The sequence below is a fragment of the Tachypleus tridentatus genome, chromosome 1 (genome assembly GCF_004210375.1).
Source record: "Tachypleus tridentatus isolate NWPU-2018 chromosome 1, ASM421037v1, whole genome shotgun sequence".
Taxonomy (NCBI): Eukaryota; Metazoa; Arthropoda; class Merostomata; order Xiphosura; family Limulidae; genus Tachypleus; species Tachypleus tridentatus.
The window spans coordinates 116,120,164-116,126,869 of NC_134825.1; the positions used below are offsets into that span (position 1 = coordinate 116,120,164).

The 6,706-nt window shown below is 37.5% G+C and overlaps 1 long non-coding RNA gene across 1 annotated transcript; it reads right to left on the reverse strand.

Annotated features, from left to right (window-relative positions):
• Nucleotides 1-799: 799 nt before the first annotated feature.
• LOC143222247 (uncharacterized) lies at nucleotides 800-3,042 on the reverse strand. The gene is made up of 2 exons (XR_013012123.1): nucleotides 1,701-3,042; nucleotides 800-962 (listed from the first exon to the last, which is right to left on the reverse strand). It is a non-coding gene; the product is annotated as an uncharacterized LOC143222247 (long non-coding RNA).
• Nucleotides 3,043-6,706: the final 3,664 nt, after the last annotated feature.

Sequence of the window (6,706 nt, forward strand, 5' to 3'; positions counted from 1 at the left end):
ACACTTTCACTAATAAAGTACAGGACAACATTTCGACCTTTTTAGGTCATCTTAAGATTAACTAAGATAACCTATTTAATTTCGATCGTTTGGTATTCTTTGTTACAACATCAGCAGTCTACGAGAGAGTTCTGAGTGCTGGAAAACACCGTCTCAGAAACACTTCTAACGATTGCAACAAGAAGCACAAGATATTTCTGAAAATTAAATATCCGGCCAAAGAAATAGATTGACCACGTGAATAGACGCAAAGTGAAAAGCAACCTTCTCAAAGTGTGAATTTTGCAGTCTATAGGCTTACAACCCTAAAATTCGATTCTCCACGATAGACATAACAGATAGCCCACCGTGGCTTCACTCTAAAATCAACTGAGGTTTGGAGTTTGTCTGATTTACAGTGTATATTATGCAGACAGTATATTGACGGATTGAAGGTGTTATCTTTGTAATCTGTGTGTTGTTTGACACAAAGTGTTAATTCTGTAGGCTGGACATTGACCAATTCAAGTGGTAAAATCAGTAATTTAGATGTTGGCTGATTCAAAGTGTGAATTCTATAGTCTGGATGTTAAATGACTTAAGGTGTGAACTCTGTAGCCTGAAAGTTAAGTGTGAATTCTTGGAAAGTGTGATGTAATTTTTAGTAACAAAATTAACTGCCTTATTTTTTTCTATTTTGCACCATTTTTGTTTCACATGTTTTGTACGGTAATCTTGTGATTTCATGCGTTGCTTCGCTCAGTGTAAAAGATTTTGTTTCTTGATATATCGACATAATAAATTCTAAACAAGTAACATGTCTAGTTTAAAATCATGGTTTTATTTTTTATCAAACAAAAAAGTATTTTAAAGATTCAATCATTATTCTGTAAACGTGTGTGAACATTCAGCCAATGGTAGCCTGGAAAAGGACATACTGATTGTATTCTGTAAACGTGTGTGGACATTCAGCCAATGGTCACCTGAAAAAGGACATACTTATTGTATTCTGTAAACGTGTGTGGACATTCAGCCAATGGCTACCTGAAAAAGGACATACTTATTGTATTCTGTAAACGTGTGTGAACATTCAGCCAATGGTCATCTGAAAAAGGACATACTTATTGTTTTCTGTAAACGTGTGTGGACATTCAGCCAATGGTCACCTGAAAAAGGACATACTTATTGTATTCTGTAAACGTGTGTGAACATTCAGCCAATGGTAACCTGAAAAGGACATAATTATTGTATTTTGTAAACGTGTGTGGACATTCAGTCAATGGTAACCTGGAAAAGGACATACTGATTGTATTCTGTAAACGTGTGTGGACATTCAGCCAATGGTAATCTGAAAAAGGACATAATTATTGTATTTTGTAAACGTGTGTGGACATTCAGTCAATGGTAACCTGGAAAAGGACATACTGATTGTATTCTGTAAACGTGTGTGGACATTCAGCCACTGGTAACCGACTTTTAGGACATTCTGTTTCATTACTGTCTTACTCCTTGTCAACTAGAGTCTAATAATTAACTGAATTTATAAATAAACTTATTCACAGTTTGTTGTTATCTTAACCGTTACTCTTCGGTTTTAGGGCTGGGTTTATCATTATGTTACAACAACATAGAGACAGAAAAACAAAATGGCTTCTACCAAGGAATATTCGAACTGTAGACAAATTAGTAATGTGTTCGATATAACAAAAACAAACTCCTACCTTTATTCGTTTCTGTTTTTTTACAGTTACCCAAAGTGTTCCACAGCAATGAAGGTTACAGCTCTGTTCAGGAAACTCTGAAATTATTTTAATTAGTAGTCTTACAACTGGTAATTCAGGTTGATTTTCATAAAAAAAAAATTTCATCAGCTCCATAGGTGTCGCTGAGGCTATGGACGATTTTTTGGTTTAGAATTTAAATCATAAAAGATTAGTCTTAACATAATCCAGAAATATTCGTCATTTTTCTTGTTAGCATTACGTAAGTTTTTCACTTTCACCTCATCACATTTCTGTAGACACTGTTATCGTTCATATCTTAATGAAACTGAATAAACAACTAAATATTTTTCCGTGGATATTGGAACGATTCCATGGAGCTCCAAGAATATCAAAGTAATCGGAGTCAAGTTCGTGCTACCAGCTGGCGTAACGAAAGTTCGTCAACATGTTCTCCAACACGCTAGCTTGGATAAAACTTAAACTTATCTTAATTACTGTAATGATATACTTATCAGCATATACACAGTAAACGGTCGTGTGACTCGTTCAAACGGATTCATGACTGCCAAGGGGGAACAGTGTAATTACGAGCTGCGACTCAGTACAGTTCTTTACTGATTAAAATATGAACAACAAATCCCAGTATTACTAGGGAAATTTGCTGAAGCTAATATATTCCTGGAACTGATGAAAGTGATTCGAAAAATTTCATTCTCTAAAAACACAACCCCCTTCTTCCGAAAAACAAACACTTGGCGCGCGTGGATTCTTTTAACTTTGAAAATGAAGTATGTGTGTGTTTGGGGGGGGGGAGTAACAAGATAAAAAGTGCAGCTTATAGTTTACCATTTCCGCAATAGCAATCTGGGAAGGGGACCATACCCCCTTCTTCTCCATACTTAAAGCCTTCAAGTTGGTCCGGTATGGCCAGGTGATTAAAGCACTCGCACCAAACATGTTCGTCCTTTCAGTCGTGGTGGCGTTATAATCTCATGGTCAGTCCCACTAATAATTGGTAAAAGAGTAGCCCAAGAGTTGGCGGTGGGTGATGATGACTAGCTGTCTTCCCTCGAGTCTTACACTGCTAAATTACGGATGACTAGCGCAGATATCCCTCGTGTAGCTTTGCGCGAAATTCAAAACAAACCAAATCAAAGCCTTTAAGTTCAGAAGCAAACATTTTTTTATACCCTCTGTTCAATGTAGACTTTTAAAACTTGATTTTAATAATATACATAATAATAATAATAACATAACTTCTACATAGCTTTCTTTGCTGTATCCTTTTGTATTATTAATGTTTTATTAGGATAAAACGCTCACATTTCATCACTAGAGACGTTACACACATTTCACGCAATAATATTTACACCAGTGATCCACACGCATGCGTACGGGGTATTACGTGAGAGCATTTCTCAGCATACACTAAAGCATAACTATAAACCAAGGGGTATTTTGTGTAATAAGACTCACGATGAATCGTTTAAAACATCGCAAACTGCCTAACGAAAATAAATATTGTCAGAACTGGTTGTCTAACACCTTTATTGTTTTAAACAACACAAAATATAATTACTATAGGCATTCGTTGACAAATCATATAACAATGTAAGCTGACGGTATCGACATAGTCCAGAAGAAGTTTGCTAGTTCTCCAGCCCTCCTTCTCTGTTTGATAATAGTATGTAATATACTAATAAATAATATGTTTTTAGGCTTCAGTTTTAAAGTTAACCTTGCTCTAAAAAACTGGAGATAATAAATTGTATTTCCAGTTTCCTGGAATATGTACGCCCCCTAAAATATCTTCTGTTAGCGCTTATATCCTCTCAAAATAGGTAGACTTGACCTCCCCTCCTGTTCACCACACAATAAGAATCAAATAAGAAGCACTTATTTATCTCATGGCAACGTTTCTTGATCACGTCACTGAATATGGTTCACACATTGTTTGTTTGTTTTTGAATTTCTCGCAAAGCTACTCGAGGGCTATCTGCGCTAGCCGTCCCTAATTTAGCAGTGTAAGACTAGAGGGAAGGCGGCTAGTCATCATCACCCACCGCCAACTCTTGAGTTACATTTTTACCAACGAATAGTGGGATTGATCGTCACATTATAATGTCCCCACGGCTGAAAGGGCTAGCATGTTTGGTGCGACGGAAACTCGAACCCACGACCCTCAGATTACGAGTCGAACGCCTTAACCCACCTGGACATGCTGGGCCTGGTTCACACAAGAAGGATCAAACCGACCACAGCTGAATACCTAATCATACTACCAAGATATGCTAAGGCCGATAATGTGCATAGTATTTTATTAAGTGTTAATCTGTTAACAACGTTTTGAAAAAGACAAATTATTAGCCTATCAAAACACGTAATACGTTCCTAAAATCGTTTTCTGACAGTTTACTATTAGTCTCGTGAGTTTAACGTTTAACCAGAGCGTCGCCTAATATGTATTCAGACTGAAATACTACAAACCAGCACTCGAAGTTTAGATCGTTTGGTAATATGGCTGTAATAAAGTTCACAAAACATCAAAATTCGAAATTTTCGTTTCATGTTTGATTTGTTACACGAATAATTTAAATATTCGGTGTAACTTTGACTTGTCCGTTTCTGTTTCAAGTTGGGAATTTAATACAAAACAAGGATCGCTTTTTATTACCATACGTAGGCCTAAAACTGTAATTTCCAATACGTTTTAAAACAATAGCTGATATTAATGTTAAACCTAAGTCACTTTGTACAATGACTTGCAACGCAAGATGTTATTTTAAAGCTTGTGAATTTAAAGCTTGCTATACAGACAAGCACATGAAAGAGAAAAGATGAACATATCATGACTTAGCGCTTTACGCCGTAGCAACTTAACTTTACCAGAGATTGGTGTAATATGCTTTGGAAAGACGTAGTGCCTTTGAAAGTGTCCACATGATTTAACCAAAAACAATGTCACTCTAGAAAGGAAACTTAACAAATGATGTGTTGAGTTGGGATGTCTTGTTTAGTAGAACTGTAAGTTTCTTCTGGTGAATCAATAAAACTTCGATTAGACTCAATAAACAGACAATTTCACGGATGTAGGGAAACCAATGATGGGGAAAAGTTAGTTTGAAGGGTAAGAATATTTGTTTGATACTAAACTAAATAGACGTTTGAATACGTTTTCCGGGAATTACTCTTGGTAGACCATAGAAACTAATGCGTATTGGGAGGGCAAGTTGGAATGCGGACATTAGTCATTGGGATTCCAATATGGCGTCTATCTTGGAGGGGCTGGAGGCATGACCATATGTGGGCATGCAATGTAGCAACTTCCAAGAAATCACTCACACCTAAGATCACGATGTAACGCTTACAAAACAACAACAATAATTGGTTCCTCCAGAAACGTTGTTGATAAAGAAGATGGGGTCTGCAGACTCCAAGTAACTTGGCTCCGGAAATACTAACTCAACCACAAGAATTTCGAGGGATGAACCAAGTTATTTAACTACTCTGAATATTTTGATTTAATAAAGGAGACAACCAATCACTGTTGTCCCCTATTTTGTGGAGGCGGGCTGCGGGGCGTGTTTCCCGCTTAAACAAGAATAACTAATATATTTATATGTCTGTTAATAATAACAGTGGTTAACTTAGGCGAGTGCTTTGTTGACCAGTACCAATACGTTATTAAAGAGAGTTATTTTATGAAATAATAATGAACACATTTTCATATAAGTGAGGTGTATATGTATATATGAATAAATATATGTAACCAAAACATTTCCGAACTGTACGTCAGAAATCTTGCTTAAGCCATGCGATACTAACAGTTAGTAAACGTGGTAATGTAATAAGCACATCTATATACTAAAATTGCCTCTGGAAGCCCTCCCCCAAGTTGTACAGCGATATGTATACGGATTTACAACGCTAAAATCGGGGGTTCAATTCCCTTCGGTGGGCTCAACAGATAGTCCGATGTGGGTTTGCTATAAGAAAAACACACACACACACGTCCGATGTGGGTTTGCTATAAGAAAAACACACACACACACGTCTCTGGAAGCACCTATAACAAAATAATTTTGTTAATATTCTCTTGAAATAGTGTGTCAGTACCCCATAGCTTTACCAGAATAGTTAGCTTGTTTATATAAAGAGCGAACGTCTCTTCTATGTACAATATTTTCTCAACCCAAACGAGCCGTTTTTGCATATATATTTCTCTACAAGTGCGTTTTCTCGACATCACTGAGTTAGCTTGTTTGTTTGCAGAAATAGACTATCTGCAGTCCTTAACTCAAAAGTGATAGACTAGAGGGAAGGCAGTTATTCACCATTACTCATAGCCAACTCTTGGACTACTCTCTTAACAATGAAAAGTGGGATTAACAATCACATTATAGCGCTTCCCAAGCTGAAAGGAGAACATGAGGGGATTCGAATTTGCGACCCAACGATTAAGAGTCAAGCGCCCTAACCACCAGGCCGTGCCAGGCCCAAGTATGACAGAATTTATATAACACACCTGAGACCTTAATGAGGCTTGACTAACCAATTCACTCATTATCAGCAACAAATTTATGTTTGGTTTGAAGTGCTGGATTCGAACGTTGTTAATGAACCAAAAGTATGATAAAAATTATAGTTAAAAACTGGCGTCAAGATTTGGTTCATTAACAACTTTCGAGTGCCTTAACCACCTGGCCATGCCGGGCCATAACCCCGACATGGCCAGCTGGTTAAGGCACTCGACTCGTAACCAGAGGGTCGCGGTTTCGAATCTCCGTCACACCAAACATGCTCGCCTTTTCAGCCGTGGGTGCGTTATAATTTGACGTTCATTCCCACAATTTATTGGCAAAAGAGCAGCCCAAGAGTTGGCGGTGGGTGGTGATGACTAGCTGCCTTCCCTCGAGTCTTACACTGCTAAATTAGGGATGGCTAGCGCATGGCCAGGTGGTTAAGGCACTCGACTCGTAATCCGAGGATCACGGGTTCGAATC